We start from the raw sequence: 11610 nt of genomic DNA on the forward strand, positions 1-11610 counted from the left end.
CAGTTTGAACTTTTTTGCCAATATGCGACGCAATTCAACCCCGGTCGGGCAGAATTGTGCGCAGAAATCTCGCAACTCGTCAGCAAAATGGGGTCCAGAAATCTCTGGATCTGGTAAGCATTGTTATGCTTCCATGATGTCAGTCTCAGTCCAGGGTCGATAAACCAGTAATGGTCCAGTGGGAACTGCAACTTTAACCATAGGCATGGTTTGAATCTGGTTTTGTTTTTTCTCACGTTTAGATCTCTGAAGTCCAGATTGTGGGTAAAGGATTTTTGTCACTTGCGTTAAAAGTTCTTGGGCAGGTACGCTGGAGAACCAAACGTCTTCCTTTTCCTCATCATCAGACCTATGTAACTGATGTTGTGAGAATGATGGAATTTCTTCCCGAGGGAGGATGGAAGAAGTCCCTTCTTCCCGAGAGCCAGAGGCTTGTGGCAGGGCTGGCTGTTGTTGTTGCAGGCGTCGTGGAGGGCAGGAGTCCAGGTCTGGATCCGGCACAGCGAGAGCGCTCAGGGTGGGGTAAAGAGGTGCAGAAGGAGAAAAAGTGTTATCAGTGGAATATGGTGATGGTTTAAAAGAAGATTCAGTCTTAATCAGAGCTGAATTATCTTTTCGTCCACATACTAAATTATTATCATCATTCCGTCATGGCATTCGTTTAACATTTTCCTTTCTTTCTCTTAATACACTTTATTTTTTCCAACATTCTATACCTTTCTTACTTCTTATTTAAACTTAATTTTCTTTTTTTTTGCTTCATCTCTTTCTCATATTTGCAAAACTTTTCTTCTAATTTTCTTATTTCTAACATACTAAAAGAACCTTCAGGTGGAAAACCTCTGGACCATATTTCTTTTTCATTTCAACATGCTTAGGTCCCCCGGTAGGGTCAAAAGTCTGAGACCTACTGTTTCCCATTCTCAGACTTGGAATGGGGAAATATATTCCTTCACTCAAAGGACGTCTCCAATGAGGACCTTAATCTGTACTCACACTTCTTCGGAGTACTTCACACTTCTTCGGACTGCTTCAAAAGTTTCCCTTACCCATGAAATCTCTGTCTCACTAATGACACAACTGGGAAACCCTCTTTTATTCAAATAAAAACTAAAAAGCAGTCCTATCATCTCAGACTATCATATTTAAAAAATGATCCCAGCGCTGGTATTCAGGAAAAGGACCTGCCAGTCCTCTCTCTCAGAAAAGGCCTTGGAGGTATGAGGCTGGAACAGCTACTTCAGTCCAGGCTGGCCATGCACTGCGATCCGGTCCAGAGACACCAGTCGAGGGATCCTGTTCGTGACGCCAAAATTGTGGACATAGAAGGGACTGTTGAAGGTGTGAATGTCCGACCATAGTTGGTAAAAAGCAGGTAAGAAAAGGTTAAAATACCCGACTCTACACAATCAATAGCGGGAGCGGAGTTGTTCGGCTAAAAGAAGGTGTGAAAGTCCTACCATGGTTTGTAAAAAGCGGGTAAGAAAAGGTTCGAATGCCAAAATATACACCATCAAAAGCGGAAGCCGAGGTGTTCGGCTGCAAGTAGGTGTGAATGTCAGATCATAATTTGCAAAAAGCTGATGAGAAAGGTGTGAATGATCGACAATAATTGCTAAAAAATGTGTTAGAAAAGGTAAGAATGCCGGACCATTCATCATCAAAAGCGGGAGAAGAGGTGTTCGGCTGTAAGATGGTGCGAATGTCCGACCATAGTTGGTAAAAAGCGGGTAAGAAAAGGTTCGAATGCCCGAATATATACCATCAAAAGCGGAAGCGGAGGTGTTCGGCTGCAAGAAGGTGTGAACGTCCGACCAAAGTTTGTAAAAAGCAGGTAAGAAAAGGTGCGAATGCCCGAACATACACCATCAAAAGAGGGAGCGGAGGTGTTCCGCTGAAAGACGGTGTGAATGTCCGACCATAGTTGGTAAAAAGCGGGTAAGAAAAGGTTCGAATGCCCGAATATATACCATCAAAAGCGGAAGCGGAGGTGTTCGGCTGCAAGAAGGTGTGAACGTCCGACCAAAGTTTGTAAAAAGCAGTTAAGAAAAGTTTCGAATATCCAACCAAACATAATCAAAAGTGGGAGCAGAGCTGTTCGACTGCAAGTAGGTGTGAATGTCCACCCATAATTCCTGAAAAATGGGTAAGAAAAGGTGCGAATGCCCAACCATACATCATCAAAAGAAGAAGTGGATGTGTTCTGCTACAAGAAGGTTTGAATGTCCGACCATAGTTTGTAAAAATTGGGTAAGAAAAAGTTTGAATGCCCGAACATACACCATCAAAAGAGGGAGCGGAGGTGTTCCGCTGTAAGATGGTGTGAATGTCCGACCATAATTGGTAAAAAGCGGGTAAGAAAAGGTTAAAATACCCGAGTGTACACAATCAATAGCGGGAGCGGAGTTGTTCGGCTACAAGAAGGTGTGAAAGTCTTGTGAAAGTGAAAGTGTTCGTTTGTAAAACGCGGGTAAGACAAGGTGCGAATGCCCGACAATGTATGATCAAAAGAGGGAGCGGAGGTGTTCGGCTGCAAGGTCTGAATTTCCAACCATAATTTGTAAACACCGTTGAAGAAAAGCCTCGAAAGCCCGACTATACACCATCAAAAGCGGGAGCAGAGGTGTTCAGCTGCAAGAAGGTCTGAATGTCCACCAATAATTACTGAAAAATGGGTAAGAAAAGGTGTGAATGCCCAACTATACATCATAAAAAGCAGAAGTGGATGTGTTCGGCCACAAGAAGGTTTGAATGTCCGACCATAGTTTGTAAAAGGCGGGTAAGAAAAGGTTCGAATGCCCGAACATACACAATCAAAAGAGGGAGCGGAGGTGTTTCGCTGCAAGGTGTGAATGTCCGAGCATAGTTTGTAAAAAGTGGGTAAGAAAAGGTTCGAATGCCAGAACATACACCATCAAAAGAGGGAGCGGAGGTGTTCCGCTGTAAGAAGGTGTGAATGTCCGACCATAGTTGGTAAAACGCGGGTAAGAAAAGGTTAAAATACCCGACTCTACACAATCAATAGCGGGAGCGGAGTTGTTCGGCTAAAAGAAGGTGTGAAAGTCTACTTCGCATTCCGCACCTCCACCCACCCGCTGCACTGAGCACTCTTCAGCCCTTTTAAATGGTATAACTTTACACTACCGCACGCTCCAGCGAGCACCATTCAAGCAACATCTTTGCACTCCAGCTTCGAACATCGGCACAGTCGCAACAAGTAAGGCGACTCTACTCAGAGAAGTCACTCTGCACAGTAACAAGATTTCTTTTGCACAGACAGAAAGGGCTTCATCGGCAAAGGTAAAGCCTGCCAAAAATAGAAACAACTCATTAGTGCTGCTCAACATTGTACTTTGCAGTAAAAGAAAGAGCAAATCTAAAGATTCAGGAATCCGAGAATAAGCTTACTTCCATGAGTTCTTCACGATTTCGGATTTTGCTATAAAATGAATTCCTTCACTCAAACTAAATTAAAACTGCTAAACCGCTAATCTGTTACATGTAAGGCAGATGTCAAATTCACCGAAATAGGATCTAAGGGTATTCGGCCAATCGAGCTGTAGCAGCTTTGGTAAAAGAGTATAAGTTGAAGAGTTTGTGAATAAAGGTGTGCGCACACATAGTGAGCTGTAGGAAAATAGGCACGGAGCAATGCCGGCTGGGGTATACGTTCTTGTATGTTGTCTGACTGTTTGATTTGAATGTGTTGTGTAAGTGTCCTGTTGAATGTTACATGTTTGGGCTTTGACACTTCACTGTGGTTGTTAACTGTGTGGTGTGTCCTGAAATGTTATATGTTTGGGCTGTGTGACATGCTTAATGCTTGTCAGTAGCTACCCACTTATTCATATATAGCAACTGACAACATAAGAAGTCTGGACATACTTTGATAGTAGTTGTAGAAGTATCCTTATTGATAATAGATAAACTAATTCATAGTGATAGAACAGTAGATGAACAGGTGCCTGCACATGTCTCACGAAAATAAAATGGGTGTATGATTGCTGACGGCAGAGCAATACTGCCAAACTTATGAGTTCTTGTGGCAAACTTGATTCAGTGTCTTGACGTGTATACGCTGTTTCGCTGACTTGATTGTCACAAGAAACAAAGTGTGTTTGATAAGATCCGACCATTTTATTACGGGAGGATCAGTATGTATGGATTCTGATGTGACTGATAAACCCATTCGTATCGTAAGCATAATCTAATACGTGAGACAACGCCCTGGCACACAATCAAAAAAAAAAAGAGAGAGCGGTTTTGTGTCCCCACAGTCCATAATGTAGAAAAGAGAGAAAAAAGCCTTTCTGATTTGGTGTGTGTGCTCATAGTGCAGAGTGTAGAGAAAAGAGAGAAAAGAAAGCCGTTTTGGTGTCACGGGTGTTGTGACTTACACATGCAAGTGGGTGTGAATATCCCACCATACAAGTATGGTGGAGAGGAAGCTGTGAATGGCCGACCATAGTAAAAAGCGGGTGAGAAAAGGTGCGAATGTCCAATCATACATGATCAAAACAGGGAGCGGAGGTGTTTGGCTGCGACAAGGTGTGTATGTCCACCCATAATTAATGAAAAGCGGGCAACAAGTAGGTTTGAATACCCATCATCAAAAGCAGGAGTGGATGTGTTCGGCTACAAGAAGGTTTGAATGTCTGACCATAGTTTGTAAAAAGCGGGTAAGAAAAGGTTCGAGTGCCCGAACATACACCATCAAAAGAGGGAGCGGAGGTGTTCCGCTGTAAGACGGTGTGAATGTCCAACAATAGTTGGTAAAAAGCGGGTAAGAAAAGGTTAAAATACCCGACTGTACACAATCAATAGCGGGAGCGGAGTTGTTCGGCTACAAGAAGGTGTGAAAGTCCGACCATGGTTTGTAAAAAGCGGGTAAGAAAAGGTGCGAATGCCCGACAATGTATGATCAAAAGAGTGAGTGGAGGTTTTCGGCTGCAAGAAGGTCTGAATGTCCAACCATAATTTGTAAAAACCGGGGAAGAAAAGGCTCGAAAGCCCGACTATACACCATCAAAAGTGGGAGCGGAGGTGTTCAGCTTCAAGACGGTCTGAATGTCCATCAATAATTGCTAGAAAACATGAAAGAAAATTTTCGAATATCAAACTGCACATGATCATAAGCAGGAGAGGAGGTGTTCAGCTGCAAGAAGGTGTGAATGTCTACCCATAATTACTGAAAAATGGGTAAGAAAAGGTGCGAATGCCTAACCATACATCATCAAAAGAGGGAGCGGAGGTGTTCCGCTGTAAGACGGTGTGAATGTCCGACCATAGATGGTAAAAAGAGGGTAAGAAAAGGTTAAATTACCCGACTGTACACAATCAAAAGAGGGAGCGGAGTTGTTCAGCTAAGAGAAGGTGTGAAAGTCCGACCTTGGTTTGTAAAAAGCGGGTAAGAAAAGGTTCGTATGCCCGAATATACACCATCAAAAGCGGAAGCGGAGGTGTTCGGCTGCAAGATATTGTGAACGTCCGACCAAAGTTTGTAAAAAGCAGTTAAGAAAAGGTTCGAATATCTAACCAAACATAAGAATGAGTCTTTTCCGCTGTAGAATGCCCGACTATAGACCATCAAATGCGGGAGCGGAGGTGTTCGGCTCTGAGTAGGTGTGAATGTCCGACCATAATTGCTGAAGAATGTGTTAGAAAAGGTAAGAATGCTGGACCATACATCATCAAAAGCGGTAGAGGTGGTGTTCGGCTGCAAAAAGGTGTGACTGTTCGACTAAAGTTTGTAAAAAGTGGGTAAGACAAGGTGCGAATGCCTGACAATGTATGATCAAAAGCGGGAGCGGAGGTGTTCAGCTGCAAGAAGGTCTACATGTCCATCAATAATTGCTAGAAAACATGAAAGAAACTTTTCGAAAATCAAACCGCACATGATCATAAGTGGGATAGGAGGTGTTCAGCTGCAAGGTGTGAATGTCCACCCATAATTCCTGAAAAATGGGCAAAAAAAAGGTGTGAATGCCCAACCATACATCATCAAAAGCAGGAGTGGAAGTGTTCGGCTACAAGAAGGTGTGAACGTCCAACCAAAATATGTAAAAAGAAGTTAAGAAAAGGTTCGAATATCCAACCAAACATAATCAAAAGCGGGAGCAGAGCTGTTCGACTGCAAGTAGGTGTGAATGTCAGATCATAATTTGCAAAAAGCTGATGAGAAAAGGTTCGAATGCCCGACTATACACCATCAAAAGCGGGAGCAGAGGTGTTCCGCTGTAAGACGGTGTGAATGTCCGACCATAGTTGGTAAAAAGCGGGTAAGAAAAGGTTAAAATAGCCGACTGTACACAATCAATAGCGGGAGCGAAGTTGTTCGGCTACAAGAAGGTGTGAACGTCCGACCATGGTTTGTAAAAAGCATTTAAGAAAAGGTTCGAATATCCAACCAAACATAATCAAAAGCGGGAGCAGAGCTGTTCGACTGCAAGTAGGTGTGAATGTCCAGCCATAATTACTCACAAACGGGGGAAGAAAAGGTAGTATTGCCAGACCATACATGATCAAAACAGGGAGCGGAGGTTCAGCTGCAAGAAGGTGTGAATGTTCGACTAAAGTTTGTAAAAAGCTGGTAAGACAAGGAGCGATGTCCCGACATTGTATGATCAAAAGCGGGAGCGGAGGTGTCCAGCTGTGAGTAGGTGTGAATGTCCGACCATAATTGCTGAAAAATGTGTTAGAAAAGGTAAGAATACTGGACCATACATCATCAAAAGCGGGAGAGGTGGTGTTCGGCTGCAAGAAGGTGTGAAAGTCCGACAATGGTTTGTAAAAAGCGGGTAAAAAAAGGTTCGAATGCCCGAATATACATCATCAAAAGCGGAAGCGGAGGTGTTCGGATGCAAGAAGGTGTGAACGTCCGACCAAAGTTTGTAAAAAGCAGTGAAAAGAGAGAAAAAGCATTTCGTGAGTTCTGCATGATTTGGGATTTTGCTTATAAAATGCATTACTTCACTCAAACTATGTTAAAACTGATTTGTCCTTCATATTTACCATGTCTAGAAATATTTAAACAAAAAAACAACGTTGTACTTTGCAGTAAAAGAAAGAGCAAATCTAAAGTTTCAGGAATCCGAGTATAAGCCTGCTTTCCTGAGTTCTGCACGATTTCGGATTTTGCTATAAAATGAATTGCTTTGCTCAAACCAAGTTAAAACTGCTTTGTCCTTCCATATTCATCAATGTCTAGATCGACTTCAACAAAGACTTTGCAGTAGAAGAAGTTGAAATCCATCTACACATTGATAAATATGAAGGACAAAGCAGTTCCCACTTGCCCATAAGAAAATAAGCTTATTCTCGGATTCCTGATCCTTCAGTGTTGCTCTTTCTTCTACTGCAAAATACAATGTTGTTCTTTGTTGAAGTCGATCTAGACATTGATAAATATGAAGGAAAAAGCAGTTTTAACTTGGTTTGAGTGAATGAATTCATTTTATACATAAAATCCGAAATCGTGCAGAACTCATGAAAATAAGCTTATTCTCGGATTCCTAAAACTTTTGATTTGCTCTTTCTTTTATTGCAAAGTACAACGTTGTTTTTTTGTTTAAATCTATCGAGACATTGATAAATATGAAGGTAAAAGCCGTTTTAACATAGTTTGAGTGAAGGAATTAATTTTATAGATAAAATCCCAAATCATGCAGAACTCCTCAAAAGGGAGGTATGGCTTAATCACAAGTGTGGCTCTTTCTCATTCAGGGTAATATGAGGAAGTTTATGCTTGAAATATATGTAGAAATGGGTACATATGAAGGACAAAGCAGTGTTAACTTAGTTTGCGTGAAGAAATTCATTTTATACATAAAATCCGAAATCGTGCAGAACTCATGAAAATAAGCTTATTCTCGGATTCCTAAAACTTTTGATTTGCACTTTCTTTTACTGCAAAGTACAACGTTGTTTTTTGTTGAAATCTATCTAGACATTGATAAATACCAGCCGAAACTCTGCTGCCGCTTTTGATAATTTATGGTTGGGCATTCTTACCTTTTCTTACCCGCTTTTTACAAATTATGATCTTACATTCACACCTACTTGCAGTCGAACACCTTCTCATCCACTTATGATCATGTGCGGTTGGGCTTTCGCACCTTTTCTTACCCATTTTTCAGTAATTATGGGTGGACATTCAGACCTTCTTGCAGCCGAAAACCTCCGCTCCTCTTTTGATCATACATTGTCGGGCATTCACACCTTGTCTTACCCGCTTTTTACAAACTTTAGTCGGACATTCAAACCTTCTTGCAGCTGAACCACCTCCGCTCCCTGTTTTGATCATATATGGTCTGGCAATAGTACCTTTTCTTACCCGTTTGTGAGTAATTATGGCTGGACATTCACACCTTCTTGCAGCCGAACACAACCTCTCCCGCTTTTGATGATATATGGTCCGGCATTCTTACCTTTTCTAACACATTTTTCAGCAATTATGGTCGGACATTCACACCTACTCACAGACGAACACCTCCGCTCCCACATTTGATGGTGTATAGTCGGGATTTCTCACCCTTTCTCATCAGCTTTTTGCAAATTATGATCTGATATTCACACCTACTTGCAGTCGAACAGCTCTGCTCCCGCTTTTGATTATGTTTGGTTGGATATTCGAACATTTTCTTAAAGCTTTTTACAAACTTTGGTCGGACGTTCACACCGTCTTGCAGCCGAACACCTCCGCTTCCGCTTTTGATGGTGTATAGTCGGGCATTCGAGCCTTTTCTTACCCACCTATTACTTACTATGGTTGGACATTCAAACCTTCTTGTAGCCGAACACATCCGCTCCTGCTTTTGATGATGTATGATTTGGCATTCGCACCTTTTCTTACCCATTTTTCAGTAATTTTTGGTCGGACATTCACACCTTCTTGCACCTGAACACCTCTGCTCCCGCTTTTGATGGTGTATAGTCGGGCTTTCGAGCCTTTTCTTCCCCGATTTTTACAAATTATGGTTGGACATTCAGACCTTGCAGCCGAAAACCTCCGCTCCCTCTTTTGATCATACATTGTCGGGCATTCGCCCCTTGTCTTACACGGTTTTTACAAACTTTAGTCAGACATTCACACCTTGCAGCTGAACCACCTCCATTCCCTATTTTGATCATGTGTGGTCTGGAAATGCTACCTTTTCTTCCCCCGTTTGTGAGTAATTATGGCTGGACATTCACACCTACTTGCAGCCGAAAAACCACCTCTCCCGCTTTTGATGATGTATTGTCCGGCATTCTAGTCTTTTCTATCACATTTTTCAACAATTATGATCTGACGTTCACACCTTCTTGCAGCCGAACACCCCCGCTTCCGCTTTTGATGGTATATATTCGGGTATTCGAACCTTCTCTTACCCGCTTTTTACAAACCATGGTTGGACTTTCATACCTTCTTGTTGCTGAACAACTCCACTCCTGCTTTTGATGATTTATGGTTGGGCATTCGCACCTTTTCTTACCCATTTTTCAGTAATTATGGGTGGATATTCACACCTTCTTGCAGCGGAACACCTCCTCTCCCGCTTATGATTATGTGCGGTTTGATATTCGAAAATTTTCTTTCATGTTTTATAGCAATTATTGATGGACATTCATACCTTCTTGAAGCCGAACACATCCACTCCTGCTTTTGATGATGTATGGTTGGGCATTCGAACCTACTTGTTGCCCGTTTTTCATTAATTATGGGTGGACATTCACACCTTGTCGCAGCCAAACACCTCCGCTCCCTGTTTTGATCATACATTGTCGGGCATTCGCACCTTTTCTTACCCGCTTTTTATTAACTTTAGCCGGACATTAACACCTTCTTGCAGCTTAACCACCTCCGCTCCCTGTTTTGATCATGTATGGTCTGGCAATACTACCTTTTCTTACCCATTTGTGAGTAATTATGGCTGGACATTCACACCTACTTGCAGCCGAACACCACCTCTCCCGTTTTTGATGATGTATGGACCGGCATTCTTACCTTTTCTAACACATTTTTCAGCAATTATGGTTGGAGATTCACACCTACTCACAGCCGAACACCTCCGCTCCCGCATTTGATGGTGTATATTCGGGCATACGAACCTGTTCTTACCCGCTTTTTACAAACCATGGTCAGACTTTCACACCTTCTTGTAGCTGAACAACTCCGCTCCCTCTTTTGATTGTGTACAGTCGGGCATACAAATCTGTTCTTACCCGCTTTTTACAAACTATGGTCGGACATTCACACCTTCTTGTAGCCGAACACATCCACTCCTGCTTTTGATGATGTATGGTTGGGCATTCGCACCTTTTCTTACCCATTTTTCAGTAATTATGGGTGGATATTCACACCTTCTTGCAGCGGAACACCTCCTCTCCCGCTTATGATTATGTGCGGTTTGATATTCGAAAATTTTCTTTCATGTTTTATAGCAATTATTGATGGACATTCATACCTTCTTGAAGCCGAACACATCCACTCCTGCTTTTGATGATGTATGGTTGGGCATTCAAACCTACTTGTTGCCCGTTTTTCATTAATTATGGGTGGACATTCACACCTTGTCGCAGCCAAACACCTCCGCTCCCTGTTTTGATCATGTATGTTTTGACATTCGCACCTTTTCTCACCTGCTTTTTACTATTGTCGGCCAATCACAGCTTCCTCTCCACCATACTTGTATGGTAGGAAATTCTCACCCACTCTCATCCGAAGACCTCTCCTCCCGCTTTTGTTAATATTTAGTCGGGCATTCGAACCTTTTCTAACCCACTTTTTACAAATTATGGTCGAACATTCCCACCTACTTGCAGCTGAATACTTCCGCTCCACCTTTTAGTGATGTATGGTTGGCATTTGCACCTTTTGTTACCCTCTTTTTATACTGATTGCTGAAGATTAAGTTGTTCTTTCTCAAACTACAATTTTTTTTTAATTGTTGAAACTTGATTTGAAGTGGATAAATAAGGAGGACAAACAGTTTTAAGTCACGCTGATAGAAGAAATTAATTTTATAGCAAAATCTGTATTTCGTCATATGTCGAGAGATGCTTATTGCTGAAGAAGTTCTTTCTCATTCTACAAAGTACAACGTTGTTTATCGTTGAAACTTGATTAGACATGAATAAATATGAAGGACAAAGCAGTCTTAACTTGGTTTGAGTTAATGAATTCGTTTTATAGGAGAATCCGAATTCGTGCTTATTTTCGGATTCCTGAAGAATGAGTCTGGTTCTTTCTCATAATACAAAGTTTGTTGTTTATTGTTGAAACTTCATCAGAAGTGAAGAAATAAATGAATGCCTATCAACAAATGTGGGATCTAAACTCTACTGCTTCCTCTAAAATAATTTATTTTCTCAATTCAGAAATGTGTGTGTGTAAGTCACAACACCCGTGACACCAAAACGGCTTTCTTTTTTCTCTTTTCTCTACACTCTGCACTATGAGCACACACACCAAATCAGAAAGGCTTTTTTCTCTCTTTTCTACATTATGGACTGTGGGGACACAAAACCGCTCTCTCTCTTTTTTTTTGATTGTGTGCCAGGGCGTTGTCTCACGTATTAGATTATGCTTAAGATACGAATGGGTTTATCAATCACATCAGAATCCATACA

Source organism: Leuresthes tenuis, unplaced genomic scaffold, assembly GCF_036924035.1.
Source record: "Leuresthes tenuis unplaced genomic scaffold, fLeuTen1.0.hap1 SCAF_18, whole genome shotgun sequence".
NCBI lineage: Eukaryota > Metazoa > Chordata > Actinopteri > Atheriniformes > Atherinopsidae > Leuresthes > Leuresthes tenuis.